Source organism: Euprymna scolopes, chromosome 8 (assembly GCF_053919585.1).
Source record: "Euprymna scolopes isolate OS-2025 chromosome 8, ASM5391958v1, whole genome shotgun sequence".
Lineage (NCBI taxonomy): Eukaryota > Metazoa > Mollusca > Cephalopoda > Sepiida > Sepiolidae > Euprymna > Euprymna scolopes.
In genome coordinates this window covers 97,687,204-97,705,994 of record NC_136489.1, presented here as the reverse complement: position 1 = coordinate 97,705,994, position 18,791 = coordinate 97,687,204, and the positions used below count along the sequence as shown (strand labels likewise).

The 18,791-nt window shown below is 33.4% G+C and overlaps 1 protein-coding gene across 7 annotated transcripts in view; it reads right to left on the bottom strand.

The window, feature by feature from the left end:
- LOC145283664 (leucine zipper putative tumor suppressor 2 homolog) overlaps positions 1-18,791 on the bottom strand; it is a 675,696-nt gene that overhangs the window by 200,142 nt on the left and 456,763 nt on the right. The gene's annotated exons all lie outside the window — the stretch shown is intronic.

The window sequence follows — 18,791 nt, the reverse complement described above, 5'->3', positions numbered from 1 at the left end:
CATGTTTACAGGGGACAAAAACTGGTGGGCAGTTGGGTAGCAAGATATTTGTCCACATTGCATTTAAATTTCTGCAAGGTTGTAGGGTTGAGAAACGGGGACAGAATTTCCAAAACTATCAGTCTGAGGAAAAATATTCGAGTAGCAAATGTCCCAGGATCTAGAGACGTCTGCAAAAATGGGTTTGTGATTTTGTTGCTAGTTTGGTGAGTCACAGGTGTTTACTTTGAGGGAGGTACAAGTATGGAGATTTCATCAGAGCACACCCCATTGAAATACTTGTAAAACAAGCACAGAGATGCAAAACTGCGGTGATGTGACAGATCCTGGAGCTCAGTAGATAGTTTGAGACCTATTAGATTCAAAATTGTTTTTGCACCTATTCTAAGAGGAAATTACTAACGGTTGGTGCACAAGTGCAGATAGAGCGGGGGTACTTGATGCATAGACAAATGGTGGTTTTATAGAGACATAATATGTTGGATGGCATGAAAAATTTTCTATCTTCTTTGCAAAATATTTGGTACCATTTTCTATGCATTTATTTCACTTGATGTTGTTAGGGAAGGTGAAGTTGTCGAATTTATATGTTGGACTTTCAGAAAGGATTCTATTGGTCATGACAATTAGTGGTTGGAAAAGTTTCTTGTAGATGTTCAAGAAACAGAGCTTTAATAGAATTAGCTATGGCATCATAAACGACAAAGATCTGATTGGTTAGTGAAATAGAAACAATCTGAAGTGCAAAAATCGGTTTCAAACTTAGTAAAAATACAAGTGCTAATGTAAGGTTCTGACAGTCACAAGTGTGATCGTCCCTATGGTCTAATCGAACTCTGAACTAAAGCCCTATCTGAGAAAAAAGTATCTGGAGAACATCATCCCTAGGAAAGATGTGAACCGTTGCCATAGCTTTTATCAAGAGCTATATGGTTTTGAGTGCTTCTGTTTTCCATAAGTCAGTTGGAATGTGCGATAAATAAAATATCATCCCAAAAGATAGAAAGTATCAGACTTATATGAAAACAAGTTCGACCTTTGAACCAATGGAACTATCAGGACGGAATTGGAGATCTTATTAATCTAACTACATAAGATAACATGAGGATGTACAGGCACAAGCAAAATGCCTATGCACCAACAATCGAACGACCTAATCAAGTCATCAATGGTAAGTCAACAAGGTATTATGCTTCCATGTCAAAAGAAATATTTTCTATCAACAAATTCAAGCAACTTTCATCTCAGTTGAGGAAACAATACTTTATGTTCACCAGGTGAGGATGAACTTCAACAACAACCAACTACCGAGCAACAACAACCACTAATAAAACTACTACTACTGTTGATAAACTCAAACATATCGTTTTACCAACAAATTTTCCACATTTACATAAAGCAACCATGAGAGACAATTAGACACATACACAAGCTCTCATGCAATGCAATTTACACACAAAAAAAATATCTAAATAAAGTATTACGTTTTCAACAACTGTTTATCATAATTTATTCATTATTTGATCTTTGCATTTCGTTTGCGTATATTTGACAAGTCTCAGGGCAGGTTGAAAATGAGAAAAGCAGTATTATATGATGTTATGCAGTTTTTAAAATCGACATGCAAGGTTCAAATCCTGTCAGATTTATGAAATTCATTTACACCAGGATACAATTGGGAGAGTAAAGGAACACATTTTTGACTGTTCTATCCACAGGATCAAATACGCATTGCTTTTTGAACGATTTGTTTACAATACATTAATACTTCAATATAAAATAACCCAAAGAAAGATTGACATAATGTAATCTACAATGTTTATGTAAAGTTAAAGAAATTATAAATGCGCAAAAATGCATTTCACAATTAACAACAACAACAAAAAAAAGCTAAAATGTGATTGGTTGATTGTAAAATCTGATTTCTGTTGCTGCATTAACGGCATTTGCTGTACGACATTATCAGATCTGATCATGAATGTAAGGCGTTTATGATAGTTTCCATGTAGATTGAGTGGATATCAACTGCTCAAGTTTGTGAAAAATCTTTGCCTGCCTCGAGCCATGTAAAATGATTCTTGGATGCTCTGTTGTAAATAAAAGCCAACAAAAGCGGCAAAGGACACGAAGGTTAAGAAAAAAAGAAGGTGGGAAAGACAGGTTGCAAATGACTTGGTTGAGAACAGTGGAGAAACTATTGAACTACAATGACAGATGGGATCAAGTGAATAAGAGTTGATGCCGAGAAAAACGCGGATATGGAATAAAGATTAATTGACATGAACATGTTGCCAAATGTGGACTGAGAAAAGAGGTGATAACATTAGAGGGAAAACGTATGCAGAGGAAAGATAGAAGTTAAAGGAGCAAAATAGGGAAGAGAGCGATGAGAGAGACAGGGAGAGAATGAGGTTGGGAGAAGAGAGAGGTTGGGAGAAGAGAGAGGTTGGGAGAAGAGAGAGACAGAGAGAGGTTGGGAGGAGACAGAGAGAGAGGTTGGGAGGAGAGACAGAGAGAGAGAGGTTGGGAGGAGAGACAGAGAGAGAGAGGTTGGGAGGAGAGACAGAGAGAGAGGTTGGGAGGAGAGACAGAGAGAGAGGTTGGGAGGAGAGACAGAGAGAGAGAGAGGTTGGGAGGAGAGACAGAGAGAGAGAGGTTGGGAGGAGAGACAGAGAGAGAGGTTGGGAGGAGAGACAGAGAGAGAGGTTGGGAGGAGACAGAGAGAGAGGTTGGGAGGAGACAGAGAGAGAGGTTGGGAGGAGACAGAGAGAGAGGTTGGGAGGAGACAGAGAGAGAGGTTGGGAGGAGACAGAGAGAGAGGTTGGGAGGAGACAGAGAGAGAGGTTGGGAGGAGACAGAGAGAGAGGTTGGGAGGAGACAGAGAGAGAGGTTGGGAGGAGACAGAGAGAGAGGTTGGGAGGAGACAGAGAGAGAGGTTGGGAGGAGACAGAGAGAGAGGTTGGGAGGAGACAGAGAGAGAGGTTGGGAGGAGACAGAGAGAGAGGTTGGGAGGAGACAGAGAGAGAGGTTGGGAGGAGACAGAGAGAGAGGTTGGGAGGAGACAGAGAGAGAGGTTGGGAGGAGACAGAGAGAGAGAGAGAGAGATTGGGAAAACGAGGACAGAACAAGATAAAAAGAAAAATTAGGAGGAAAAAGAAATTGTTTTTAAAATTGAATGAAGCTTTGATAAATTCGCTACACTGAAATGCTGAACAAATTTACAAACAAACAATTATTGTCACCGTCTTTCCAATTTTAACTGCAGGTTTTGGAAAAAAAAACAAAACAAAAAAAACAATCTCTTTCTCATAAATTATTATTGCAAAAAAAAAAAATTCTTTTGAACAAACCTTTAATATCAGAATCCATTTCTTTAGCATGTAAACCATGTTATTAAAAACTATTAATGCACATAACCGTTTCAGATCAATTTTCTTCAATAACGAAATGTACACAAAATTAAGGATAGAAGTCTTTTAAGTGACAAACAATTCGTGAGTTGTTTGTAACAACGGCTTAAGAAAAAAAAAACAAACAAACAAAAAAACAGAACTGTAAAAAATTTAGTCCATAGAAACCTACCTGGAAGAAAGTACACATCGGTGTATTTAAATAGTAATTAGACTACACATTGTTACTATCTGTTATATATATTATTAAATATTTATCATAGAAACCTATGGAGCGATAACATTGTTGACCTCACTAAAAGCTTGCGTGAGAAATTACATCACACAACAACATTTAAATTGGTATGTCAACACCACAAAGCATTAGTTATCCAAAACCCTTCTACGTGTCTCCCACACCGATGTCAATCGTAATCTCTACTGTTATATAAAAGGAACTATGTGTGTGTCCGTGCGAGTTCGTTCGTTCCTTATTGACTCGGAAACGGCGGGGCCGATTTTTTAAAATTTTACACGAAAGTACCTGTGTCTGGGAGTGTTTTTTACATAGGTTTTGTATAGGAATGCGTCCGATAAGTACTGAAAATTGATAATTGAAAAAAAAAAAAAAAAAAAAAGAAAGAAAAATCTAGAAGGACGTTTGATTTTGACCAAAGTGAACACTTTTATAAAACCTAACATCACAAGTGAATTTGGGAAATTTTATGACCACACAAGCAGAAATACCCAACATATAAAATCAACTGTAGATTCGCTTATAAGACAGACGCGTGTTCAAAATGAATGTTTCGGTTTAGGGCACAATTTAACCATGATACTTGACTTTACATTTTAAACTTTATGTGCAGTACTTTATTTATAGATACTTTTATGAAATCAGTAGTAGATTATCTACAGTGCAATGCATTGTAGACTAAATCACTGCAAAGAGGCATGTGAAGCTTCTCTCAGCTACACTGCAAAAGTAGAGGTCCCTAACTAGAGTAGGCAATCAATTTGATGGAAAAAGAAATGTGCGATTTCACCGATTTTGATGACAATAAAAGTATGAGAGGGTGGGGCATTTGTTGATATTCAATCCCGGAAAATGTCGGGTCTCCCTGCTTAGTAGAGGTACTAAGAACGGAGTGGAATCCATTGGTGATAATCTGATCCAATCGGGTGATACAAAAAATGGCAATAGACAGAAGTTCTACGTCGTTTAGTGAAACGTCTGACCTAAACATGAGATACAAAAAAATGAAAATACTGAAAACATTTTGGAATTTTTAAATATTTATGGAACTCTGATGCCATGCACCTACTTCCCCACCTTTCCTTTTATTTGAAAATTCGAAATTTTAAATGCATATGAAACTCTTGTCATACCATAATATACCCAACCCCCTCTCTTATTAAGATTATTCTATTCCTCTAACTATTCCTTTCATCATTCACTCTTCATTTTCCTTATTTCCTCTTCCTCCTACCAACTAAAACATTCATGCATAAATGAAGTGTGTACGGTGACAAGCAACATAAATATAGTTGCATATAGATTGTTGCTTTTAATACATGCTTTAATGAACAATCATCTGCATGTGCTTTTCTCCATATTAATAAAATTATGATGGCCTTGTGTCTATCTTGGTCCTAGTTGGGATGCAGACAAGTAGGGTTATACACTGATCTGTTACTGTGTAAACTTCGAAAACCGAACATGAATACTGGTCACTTATTAGACATGGTAAAAATCAAGAAAGATAAGTGCAATGACTAACAAATGGAATGCAAAAAAAAACAAAACAAAACAAAAAACGTCAGATGAGGGTGGAGAGGGGTGATCAATTGCAGCATAGAGGCCGCTAGAATATCTCATCCACATTTCTTAGTTTTTATGATATTTGTAACTAAATGGATTCGTTTGAAATTGTTCTTTGAGATGAAATAACTTTTTAAGTTCTAGTGTAATGTCTTGATATTATTGGCAATCCAAATTCAATGTTTTAATCATTCGCAACCATGTTTTTTTGTAACTTTACACACGTGTTAACATGTAGACACTGTCACAAGACAATGAAGGCAAGGAAATTCTTTTTTATTCAGCGAAACGATATACATTTATTTACAGGTACTTTCCAGAATAATGTCTTTTTTCTTGTTCAAAAGTCCTTTCGCACTCCAATGTGCTCAAAAAGACTCTGCATGTTGAACACGTGGTACTCTGTCTTTGTCTAGCCATATTAAGGATTCATCTTTTCCTGTCACTCTCGGCCCACGTGTGTAACATCCCTCTCTGTTTGTCTAACTGCAAAGGTCTACGTTTTTCTCTTTTATAATCCTTCCCTTTTCCTTCTTTCTCGGTGTGACGTCACCTCGCACATGGCTCAATCTCTGTATAAAGCTGCTGCTGCTGCCATACACACATCTGCGTGCCATTAGATTTTATTGCTTTTCTTTCTAAAAAATATTTTACTTTTTATTATTTTAAATATTTTGCACAAACTTTTTTGTAGTAAAGTAAATCAACTTTCAAGTTTTACCTAAAATAGGTTTTACAGAATTACACCAAAATTTGAAGCAAAAATTAAACTGTATTAGTCACTAAATAAGAAACAGCAAAAAGACAGTAGCCATCATTGAGAATATTTGCTTTTAAATTAGAGAGCGTTACAACTGTCAAATAAGGGAAGAGTCTATCAGGCATGTGTATGAAGTTTGATTGGGAGTGAAACTTGGTCAATCAGAGTTGAGGATATGCGTTGCATGGAGAGAAATGCGAGAACAATAATATAAGTGCATAGTGTGAATCTTAAAGACAGGCTTAGTTCCGATTACTTCAGAGGAAGATTCGGTCTGGAGAGTGTAGGGAGATGTGTACAGAACAGGAGACTTCGATGGTATGGCCATGTTGAAAGAATGGCTGAAAATTCTTGGGCGAGCAAATTGAGAACATGTATGGTTGCAAGTTCAATTTATAGGAAAACCAAGAAAAAACATGAGATGAAGTGATAGAAAACCAACAAAAAACATGGGAACAAGTAATAAAAATTGATGGAGAGAAACCTGACTAGAGAGCTTAATTTAAAAATAAATTCCTTAAAGCCGTCCAACACATGGCATCATGTAAACCCGACATTAAACTGAATAAAATAACATTAAAACTAAACCCAGAATAAAAAAAATATTTGGAACTCATCCATGAGGATTATTACCGAACATTGTTATAGTTTTTTTATATCAATTTCGTTTAGTGTAGAGAAAGAACTCTGTAATACTATTTGATACAATGGACGTTCAAATTCCATTTCTGAGGCATTTGTAACGTTTCATAACACGAGGTAAGAGATTGAGACATTGGAAACTTTCTGCCTCCAAGGATTTCATATTGAAGAATAGGAAACTGAATTCCTCTTGGAATTTAGACAAAAAGGTTCCTGACAGAAGCAGAAACGGTGAATACCGGAAGAAATTAACATCATATAAGAGCAATCATAGAAAGAGAAGAATATAATATTTCTTTTGAATTCCTCCTCAATTTCTCCAAGACATAAGGAAGGTAATTCAATATCAATAGACGAAATATGCCAGAATGGTCAGAATACGAATGACTACAATTCATAAAAATAAAACATTCTATGGCCACAACGGGATTAAAATTGTAAAAAAAAAAAATAAATAAATAAATAAATAAATAAAAAAAAACAATGGTGATTTTAAATAAAAGTTACGTAAGAAGAAATGAAAATACAAAGAAATCAAAAGATTTCTACTTATTTTATAACTGAAAGATTGCAATGCAAAACATTGTTACTTTCATGGTAGGTGCTCGACTGAGCTCCAATCCCTGGTTCCCTCCCCACGTTTGTCACAAATACTCGTTTAACTACAACAACCGTCAACAATTTCCCTTACTCTCTATCCGTGCCAAGAAATAAACAAATTCCATGAGCAGAGTTTCTTTCCTAAGACTGTCCATCTGTGAAATAAGACACCGTGGAACTGCTTCCCGATTGACTTAATCATTTTCAAGTTCCATAGAAGTAAGTTTCTGTTGATCTGTCCTCTTCGATAACTAAGCCCTACCCTAGTTCCATGATTACTGATCACCATCGAGTTGTCTTTAACTAGCTCACTCTTATTAACCCTTATCCTTGAGTTGCCTCCTGGCCTTGATAAGTGGTTACTTTCAAGTAAAAAAAAAAAAAAAAAAAAAAAAAATGAAGCTTAGAGAAATTATGTAACTGGTAGAGTTTGTAGCATTTGACTATTTCTGTTTTTCATTATATATATAATATATATATTATATATATATATATATATATATATATATATACACACACCAGTCCCAATGGTTGCCGATACTGGCTAGGTAAAATGTCAGAACAAATTCCAACAACAATGTAAGGGAGAATGTCACAAAATGAAACAAGTTCCTGAGACAGAAAATGAATGTAAAAAGATTCCTGTGCAATACCGAGTTTGGATAGCCAGTAAATTAAAACTAGACTATTATTATTTACCAATTTTCGCTACAACTTGCTATAGGTACTATTAGAAAGAAAGAAAATTGGCCTTCGTGCCCCCTATAAGGGCAGTTATTTTCATCATCGTATCGGGTGAGTTGCCAAGGCCTAATCCCCTCTTCCTCCACAGGTCTGTCTTCCATAGCGTTAGGAAGATCTTCAAGTAAGCCAGTGTCTTCTCTCAATTTTGCTTACTTAAGTGGTTCTGTGTTTAGGATCCCACAGTATCACACCACTGACGACGTCATCTTTTCTTCTATAGCAATGTCCGGCATATTGTGCTCTTATTTCTCTTATTACTGAAGAGATTCTGGACAACCGACTTTACAGACGGCTAATTATTGTATTAAGTCATAATATAGAGGTTCCTTTATGCCCTATATGCTGATAAAGGACAAGTGCAATATCTGTTCTGATACTCGGAACTTCATCTTTTCTGTACTCAGTAAATAAAGGAGAAATACTTCTAGACCGAGACAATTGTTATTTTTGTTTCGATTTATAAGTGCTTCATTGAGAAAAAAAAAAGGCCTTGTGTCTAATCTTTCCCCGGTAAAGAGGCAAGTAAATAGGGACAAAAATAACCCAGCCGCCATCTTCCTCATCTTTTGAGCATTTCAGACGCATCATGAATTCTACAGAGTTTTTTTGTTCCAGTAAGTTTCTAAAATGTAATATTTCTATGAAAAAAGTTGCCTCCATGATTTGAGATTCCTTTTAGAAAATTTTGAAAACCTTCAAATTACACAATTTTGTTTATTGAATATTGGGAACTTCTATTATCCAAGCGTTTCATTGACTTTTGAGAAAAAAATATCAGAATTGTTATTCAAATGGAATCATTCGTGTCATCAGCACTATACTATATCATTAAATATGAAATACAATAATTAAATCTCATTGGGCAATCAATAAACTCGGCTAAGAAAGACTTGTTTTTTTTTTTTGGGGGGGGGAGAAAAACAAACAATGGTGAGAATACTTAAGAATAGCAGAAAAAAAAAGAAGTTCTAGCAGACGCCATAGAATTAAATGCCGCATCCTACCTTCATACCATCTCCTCAGTCTTGAAAACAGCAGTTCATTCTTTTCTCTCTCTCCCATGTCTGTTCAACAATAACGAATAAATATTGAAATGAGGCACAACACAATTGAGGTAAAATAAAATCGTCTGCGAACGAATGTTGAAATTGACATTGTTCACAATTTACCCAGTATGGACCCGGTAGTTTGTACATTCATTGTTAAGTGGCCATGGTTAAAATGGAGCTCATTACATATGGGTGGGGTCTGCTGAACAAACTATAAAATACAAATCATGACAAGCACCTATTCACAATATTAAGTGCGGTACAGGATTACAACGTTGCTGTACCCAACGAGGACATCCCTACTTACATTTTTTTGTTTTTGGTTTTGAATTGTATTATCTGAATTATTTGATAGTGCTCATATTAGATGTTATTCTTACAATCTTTCAACCAGCGTAACCTCCGACCTTCATATGCATCTTGTAATGCATATCCCCAACAAACCTGCTTAGCAACAAAATCTCACCCATTCACTGTTGAGGTCCCTAAATACCAAAAAGCTTTCTACTCTAATAGTTTCTTCTCTCGAACAGCTATACTTTGGAATTCCCTTCCTGCTACATGCTTCCCTGACTGTACTGGTATGCAGAAGTTTAAATACAACATATATTAACGTCTTGTTAATCTTTCTGAGGCCTGGTCCCAAATAGTAGCCCCTTACGTCCAAGTGGTGATATGCTTCGTAAGGGGTGAACAGGAGTAAAAAAAAAAAAAAAAAAAAGTCTTGTAAAACTCGGAAATTTGTACAGATTTTAATAATGAAGACCTAATGTAATTAAATAGGAGTATATTGTTATCCTTCTGTCAATCATGAGCGAAGTGCTAAGTAATTTTAATTTTATTACTAGTATCGCCTTTGCTGATGATCGAACCTCCAACATCTAAAAGACTGCCATTTAGAACTGATTCTATTATTTAACACCCTATCAGGTGTAACAGTTTATTTGATGCAATACATCTATTATTATACAAAAGCAGAGTTAATCAAAGGGTTTTCTTTCCTATATTCTTAAATCACAAAATACATGTTAAAATATTCCTTGGCTTTGGGATTGAATCATGTTTAAAATCAAACAAAATAAAGAGCATTTTAATTAGTCATAATTTAGAATTTAGTCATCCATCTCCTACTAACTTTATATCACTCAGCCTCTCCCATTGCTCTTATTTTATATGGTATCTTTCACTTACGGTGCAGTATCTATTAGCTTCTCTCAGATACTCTAGTAACCATACAGGGGGTAGATAGAGCTCCTCATCTGTGAAGGAGAAAATCGATCTAGAAGAAAACGTATCAAAAGCTTAACAGAATAGAAAGAATATGTTAGCACTGTAAAACAATCTTCTAGTGATGATATTGCAAACAAAACACTTCAAATTTGTGATAAGCTGGCATGGAAGTAGTAAGGCTTAGAAAATTGCCATTAGAAATATCTAATCAAAGAATAAGTGGAAAATGCTTTTTCATGTTAGATATTGGGCCAAATTGTGTACAATCTCATTTCCACCAGTCTCGGTTTATCAACTGTCAGATGTAATAATTCTTGACCAAATTTGGAACAATGGTTCATATAATCCCAAAACAATGCACAAACCAATATCTACTTAGTTTACCTCTAAACTGGGAACACATATGATAAAAAAAAATAAACTTTAAGGAAACTTAGGCCCATAAGACAAAAAAAAATTCCAGTCCCAGTGTTCTCCTTAAGGCGTAATTTGTCTTCAAGATGTGATTTATCTGTTTAATAGCAGTTGAATATATTTGGGTTAACTTATTACTAGGGCTGTGACAACATACTCTTTTCATTGTTTTGACTCTCGGGTATACATCCAACACAGACTCAGTTAATCAACCGAGAATCACATCACTATATAAAAACATACAAAATATTAACTGATATATACTCGAGAGTCAAAGCAATGAAAAGAATATTCTGTTGTCACAGCCCTGTTTATTACCTAACCCTTTCCAAACAGTATTCTTGTATGACGACAAAAAAAAATACATGTGAAGTATAGTTTAGAATTCATTCTGCATGTATTAGACAAATCATTTGCAGACATCACATAAAGGCTAGGATTAAAAGTATTTTTGTTTGCATAAATTTCTGTCTTTATATGTTAAAGGTCTTATAAATTAGAAGAGGGTCACGTTCGAACTAAACTCACGTTTTTTTTTAAAGAGAAATTTAGTTACAAATGAACTCTAGACATGAGCATGGGTTGAATGTGTGTAATAACTAGGGATATGACAACAGCATATTCTTTTCATTGTTTTGACTCTCGAGTGTGTATCCGTTGATATCTTATGCTTTTATATAGAGTGATGCGGTTCTCGATTGATTAACTAAATCGGATATATACTCGAGAGTCAAAACAATGAAAATAATATGCTGTTGTCATAGCCGTGGTTATAACACTCGTGCTCACACTTCCCATCAACAAACAAAAAAGTAATTTTTTTTTTTTTTACTTTCCTAGAAGATAAATACTTGATGAAAAAAATGTAAAAAAAGGATTTTGAAATATATTCGTGTTTCAGTTGCTTAATTAATGCATTGTTCTGTATTAAATCATTTATTGCTTAAGCTAAAAAATATTGATTTTTAAGAGGCTTGATACAAGCTACCAAAGGTGAGAAGTCCAAGTAAGCAAATTTTGAAGGAGTCAAAGTTTGCGTTTTAAAAACCGACTCCAGATATGAAAGTAGGATTATTTTCGACTGACTCTAGTATCGATATTTTTTTTTTTCTCAGAGTTAGAGACAGTTTTTTTTATTTATTTATAGTTTGACCGAACGGTATGGAGGAAGATATTTTTTTTCAGTCCATTTTACTTGTGGACTCAACAAGTTCTACATGTCGTCGTCGTCTCATATATAGCTTGCAAAACAATTTTGCACAGATCACAAATAAGGCTGATGTCAAAAGCTGAATAGATTTAATTTACATTAAGAAGACATGCTGATATCATCAAAGAGAGAAACTGATGATTCATTCAAGGTCGAATATCTCTTTACAATGTTCAGAAAAGTTTCTTATTCAGTTGTGGACCTATTTTTTTTTTCTCTTAATACCCAGTCTTTCGTATGGAATTCATTTTTGCAATTATATTAAAATGCTAGAAAAAATGCAAGATCGGGTCTTTTTAATTAAATATGTTGAAAAAAAAAAAAATGCAAAAAAACTAGAGCAGAAGGCAGATTAGAGTAGTCTGAAGGAGATTAGTAACAAAATAACAGATGCTTTTTTGCAAAACCATCGGCATGAGAAAAAACAAACAAAAAAAAACAAAAAAAAAAACAAACGTTTTGTCTAAATTGTCCAACTGTTGCTATATGTACTAGGGTTGATTTTAACTTTATCAAATATAACTACGCAAAAACATTTTGTATTGGTATGGTTAATATTGACATGAGGAAAACTAGATTTCTAACTTGCACCAACTTTTGAGAAATCACATTTAAAGATGGACTAAGAAAAACTGGAAAAATCCTTGCTTTAGAAACGTTTTTGTACAAATATCAATATCTTTCAAACTACAATGGTTGAGATTCTGAAAATCTGTGTGTCGATTGAAGCAAAGGAAATAAATGCCTAAAAGTTTGGTCTAAAGTACTTTTGAAGGCTGTCATTTAAAATTAAAAAAAAAAAACGTCATTTTCTGTCTTACGCGAGTGTTTTTATTTTTTTTATAAAGTTAAATACCTTTAAAATTACAAAAACTTAGCTTCTTAAAATTGATGAAGGGGTTGCTATTCTAGCCCTGAAAATCTGCTTCAAATTTAAGGTAAAATAAAAAGTTGCCATTGTTTTACCAGTGCAAATATTTTAATATCATTTCCCAGAAATTGGTGCAATATTTACTTTTTGCAACTTCATGACATTGCACATTTCAAATTGTGCATAGGTAATTTTATATTGCAGATTAAAAATACTTGAAATAATTAACTGAAAAAAAAAATGTTATAAGTAACATATACTTAAACTAACATAAAATCTAAAATAATTTTTTATTAATCATAATATTTCTGACTTTAGATCAATGTATTTAACATGGAGCAAATGTTTAATTTTCGACCTTAATTGGTTTCATTCAGATCAGAGAATAAGGATACAATTTTTACATTCTATTTTCCATTACAAATTATCGTAAACATCGTCATCAGATACAAAAACACTGCATTAAACTCCTTCACCACGACCAGAATTCCAGACAGGAAAATATACATGAAAAAAAAAAAAAAAAAAAATGCAAGAATGATAATATCGAGAAAAGAGAAACACTGAAAAAGGTCTAAAGCAAAAAGCAGACAGATTAAATTATAATATTTGGACCTACGGCTAAAAATGCAAAACCACATTTATTTACGAAATGAGGACTCTGGTATTTGTGCACAAGGGAAAAACATAATATAAAATAAAAAAAATAATAGATCTGATAGAATTTGAACTTAACTGCATTCATAATCTGTATGGGTATTTATTTTACCAATCACTAATACCCTGATCAAACAACGTGAACAGATACTACACTGATCCCAAATAGAAAGGAAGTAGCATGTTGATCCTTACCTGGGTACACAAATATTTGGATCGGTATCCACTGTGATCATTTTCATAAGTACTATACTATAAATCAAAGCATTTTATCTGGCCCAATCCACCATGTCGGTGAAAATTTGAAAAGGTTTTTAGAATGGTAAGATCATTTGGAATTCGACAAAGTCTCAATAACCATAGGAACCGGTGAAAAACACTTTGCAGAAATTATATTGACTAACGTGACCTTGTAAAAATTCCAAAATTATTTTTTTCATTTGAATGTATAATTTACAGTTAATAATAGTTCTCTTAAAATAAATATCAAGATTAGTAACATTAAGAAACTAGCAGCTTTACCCAGTATCACCAGATTTCTAATTTCTGTAAATTAATGTAGATTACCAAATAAAAGTAAAAACTAAATCTGTTTAATATAGTCATTTGAAATATGTATATTCATTTTGTGGCCAAATCATATTGAAGTTAAAACTTAGTTTGTATGATTGAGGTATTAAGCACTTGATCCATGGGGCAAATACAATGCTATTAATTCAATACATGTGGCAAACTACACCTGTGCACCTAAAGTTACAAGACGAAAATAAAGGAAAAAAAAATATTAAGACTTTTTCCTCTTTTTTAGTCACAGATTTGATGCTGCTGCTATATAATAAATCCATTTTAAAATCTTCGAGGCCATTAAATTTTATTTAGAAAAATAAAAAAAAAGCATTGCAAAATATGTTTTATTTGTTAAGAATGTAGATCAATTCTGCAAAAAAAAAACAAAAACAAAAAAAAACACAAGACGAATAACTGGCAAATCAGAATCAAATATTGATTTTGTAGGAAGAAAGTTATTAACCACAAAGATTGTGAAACAGATTAAATTTACTTTATATATTAAAATAAACTATCTTTTCTGTAAAATTCTTAATGTCAGCTAAATATTCCTGGAATTATTTTTTTCATCGATTGAAAGTTGTAACAATGTAAATCTTTTTAAAATAAATCCTCTAAATAATAATTGTGACCTAAATATTCTTTAAATAAATGAAACGAATGTCACTTAATTTTCTGTATTCTAGCAATTTAATGCATTAATATCACATTTAAATAAAAAAGTATGCAAGAAGTAGGTTTTTTAAACTAGTAAAATTGATAAGACGTGAATTCTGTTCAAGACAGTATTCGATTTGAGAACAATTTCTTTTAAAATAGGTAAAAATCTAAACTAAATGGGTGTGCAAGATGATCTATCCAAAAATAAAGGAACACATGCATTATCATACATTCAACCTCCAAAAAATCTTAAGTATCTGGGGAGTCGGCTAATTTCCATTAATGTTTGTAGATGTGATATCTACCGCCTGCATACCAGCAGTAACTATCTTAGTTGTATAGGACGCGTTGTTTGCCACATCGTAGAATGTAGAATTGGATAAAAATATAAGAATTTAAAAAATCGAGGCATAGCCAATATATTGTGCCGTGGCCCATATGGTTAGGTCGTCAGTATTGCACACTTCATGAGTGCGACGATCTGGGTTCGCGCCTATGTCGGAGCACGTCACTGATGAGATGCAGTACATCAAAACCTACTTTGGGTCTGGCGTTGTCCGTAGTCGACGCAATTGCTCGATTCTATCTAATTCTGGATTCTAGCTTTATCGTGAAAGGTGTATGTGAACAGGTATTTATATATCTATAATCTCCTCTTAACGTCTAATATATATATATATATATATATATATATATATATATATAATTTTTATATTTAAAAACAGATATTTTTTTTCATAAAAAATTGCTTACCCAAAATCAGAATTTATATACTTCTCAAAAATCATGAACAAATGGAAGAAACTCGGCTGTAATTTTTTTTTTATATTATTATTATCATCATCATCATCATCTAAAGCTGAGTTAACGTTTCTTTGTCTAACGCTCCCCCACCCCATATATTTTAATCACAAAACATGTTAAAATCGTCTGTAGTTTTGGGATTGAGTTATGTTTAGGGTTTAATTTAAATCCATTCTAAGTGTTCTAATTGGCCAGAATTTATAATTTACTAAGTCTTAGTATGTTTCAATCTATTATTCCTATCATTTCTCACTTTGCAGACTAACATTTCCAGCCATACTTTTATTTCAGAAAATGTCTATTAACTTTATCCAGTGTCATAGAACTTACACATGAAAATCAGGATTCTATTATTTGCCTTTTGCTTATTTTTTCTTCTTAAGTGTCCAAACTTCTTTAGATGAATACAGGTTGATCTTTTAGGAATCATTATTGGAATTAAATGCAATGAAAGTAATTTATATAAAATGTTATTCCATATATTGTTTAAATTCTGAGAGCCAGACAATCAGTTGGTGGGTGTTTGAGCTGGACATCTTTTCTATTTAAAGAAATAATTCCATTTTGATTTCTAATCATGAAAGAGAAAATAATATTTTTAGATTCCATTCTGTGTCGACCTGCAGGATTCTAACTTAAGTGTTGATACATTTTGAAAATAACTTTCCATTCTTGTTCTTGTCTTTTTTTCGCATCCTATGTTGACTAAAAGTTGGATGAATCAGATTGCTCATCTCATTTTATGGAACATACTTAAACCACCACAGCAAGAAAATTAAAACCATCGGAAAGTTTTCTCGCATACACACAATTCAGGAGAAAGTTAAAATATTCATTAGATGCGACCATTAGTGAGCTAAGGGTCAACACAGACCGACAACCCAAGTGTGCGAATTCGTCCCACCGAAAAACTTTCACTTAAGGATTTTGGCAACCTTCACATGGTCCCATCCATAAGTACTCTTCAGAAAGAAGTTTAACTCGAAAGATATCAGGGAAACGAATGCCAATAACAATTATCTGGTTCATTTAAAATGAATGAATAAATGATGCTCTACAATGACACCCTCAAATATCTTCAGGAAGATACTTCACTTAAGACAAACCTTAATCACATATTCTAAATAGCGAAGTATTCAAAGCTTGAATAAAATCACTTCATCGCTACCCATTGGTTCATAAGAGGAAAGCCTTGTGCAGCATTTCCTGGTGATGGTACCATTAACGTTTAGCTGGAAACTCCACTAGACTAAACTAATTTCGTTTTTGGAACTCGACAAGCCCAAACAAAGACCATGAAAAAATAAAGTAAGACATAAGTGCGGCATAGGGTGAGGAAAGTACTTTTGCAGTTTACGAACCATGCTATATATATATATTCTTTTTTGGTGTTTTTTTTTTTTTAGGTAGGACTTTCAATTTAAATTCAATGTTTACAGTATTTTTTGCTTATTAAGTTATTAGGTGAAAGCACTAAATAATTAACGAAGCTCCCTCCTCTCCATGTTAAGAATGGCTTTCTATATAGTATTATTTAAACACGTTCTGTAAGCTTTAGAACTATAAATTATTCTTCACTTTTCTGATATGTAGGTATGATTTTTAACGAGCATTTTGATACATATTAAATTCATTAAAAAAAAAGAAGCGGAGGGGGGGGGGGCTGATCTCCAAAAACTAACTGAACTAAAAATGGAAGAAAAAAAAAAAGACCAGACAAGTGTAAAGTTTATTTTAATAAACATACCTATTAAAATTAAATTGACATTTTTTTTTTCAAATTTTTGAATTACTAAAATATTCTTTGTCAGGAAATTCAAGCTTATTTTTCTTTTGTGTTATGCCAGAGGTAAAGCCTGGCACGTCTTAGGTTGAATAAAGTTTAAATGTCCGATGACAGTGTGAAGTATCAGTTATATGCATGGGTCAAAATAATAACAGCAAATCTACAGTTTAAGAAGCACTTGACATTCAGAATTGAAAATTTAATGGTTGAAACGGCCATTAAATTTTAAATTCTGAATGTCATGTGCTTCTTAAACAATCGCTTTCCTATTATTTTGTTATATTCCAGTTTCAACTGCACAACCTTTCTTTTTTGGGGTGAACAGCAAACCTAACAAGAGGGGAGCATTTTAAATGTTTATTCTGTCTGGATCATGAATGCTGGGTGTGTATTAAGATACCTGAACATTTTTTCCACACACACACACACCATCTGTTATTGAATAGTTAACGCCTCCACCCCACGGGTAAAGCTTAAAAGGTGGGGTAATCAAGTTAATGGCCTTATGAGATCCATAATCAAAAGTGATTGTATTTGTGTGGCCATTACTCACCATATTTTATTATTATGCTCTTCTGAGGCTCATACATAAAAGAGGGAGGAGGAGGAGGTCAAGAACAATTAGGGGATACAATAAAAATGCTCAACGTCTTTTTAACAAAAGAATGGTGATGATGGTGGTGGTGGGGAGATTATACCTACTTCCTTCCATCTTCAAGGTGTAGGTCAATCTTTGAAGACAAGAAAAAAAAATGCTAACAACAAATGGCCTGGAAAAAAAAAAAGAAAAATGGAGATTTTATTCCTTCATATTTATATTATGCCCACATTAAGTTTCACTTAGATTCCAATTCATTCCTTTTTTTTTCTTTTCTTTTTTTCAGAAATGAAGGACGAGTAGGATTATACAACGTGGGAGGTTACACAAAGCATAAAAAAAAACAAATATTAATGAAAATAAAATAACTAGAGAAATATACAAAAACCAAACAATATAAGTGTTATGTGGGTTTAAGTTACACAGTGTTGAAGGTAGGGCTATATAATCATGGACACTAATCTCCTTGGGAAGAGTATAAATCCATATAATCTACATCCACCTATGGGTTAATGTAGAATAGACTAGATTCAAGAAGGGCAATTCTTTATACCAGTACTTGTAATTACAAGGAGGGTGGGGTACCACTCCTAGCAACAATCTTAACAAAACTATGTTATTGCATGGAGAAACAGAAGCAAGCAAGCAAGAACAAGAAAAATGACAACATCAACAATTACAACAACAGAAACAATAACAGCAAAAACAGAATTAACAGAAAAACAGTCACAACAACAATAAGAATAATATGAATAAAAATGAAAAAGAATAATAGAAATAAAATTTAGGATTTCACATTCACAAATTAATAACACATTCAGTTTAACTTCAGTTTTATATGCGTCATTTTTTTGGGCGTCATTAAGAATTTGACTCCAAAATTAACCTATCTCTGACAAGGCTTAATTTATCCCTCCTTCTCTCAAGTTTATTGGTATCATATGCTGCCATGGTTTTCCCTTAACCTTCTCCTGTGAACTGATCCTCC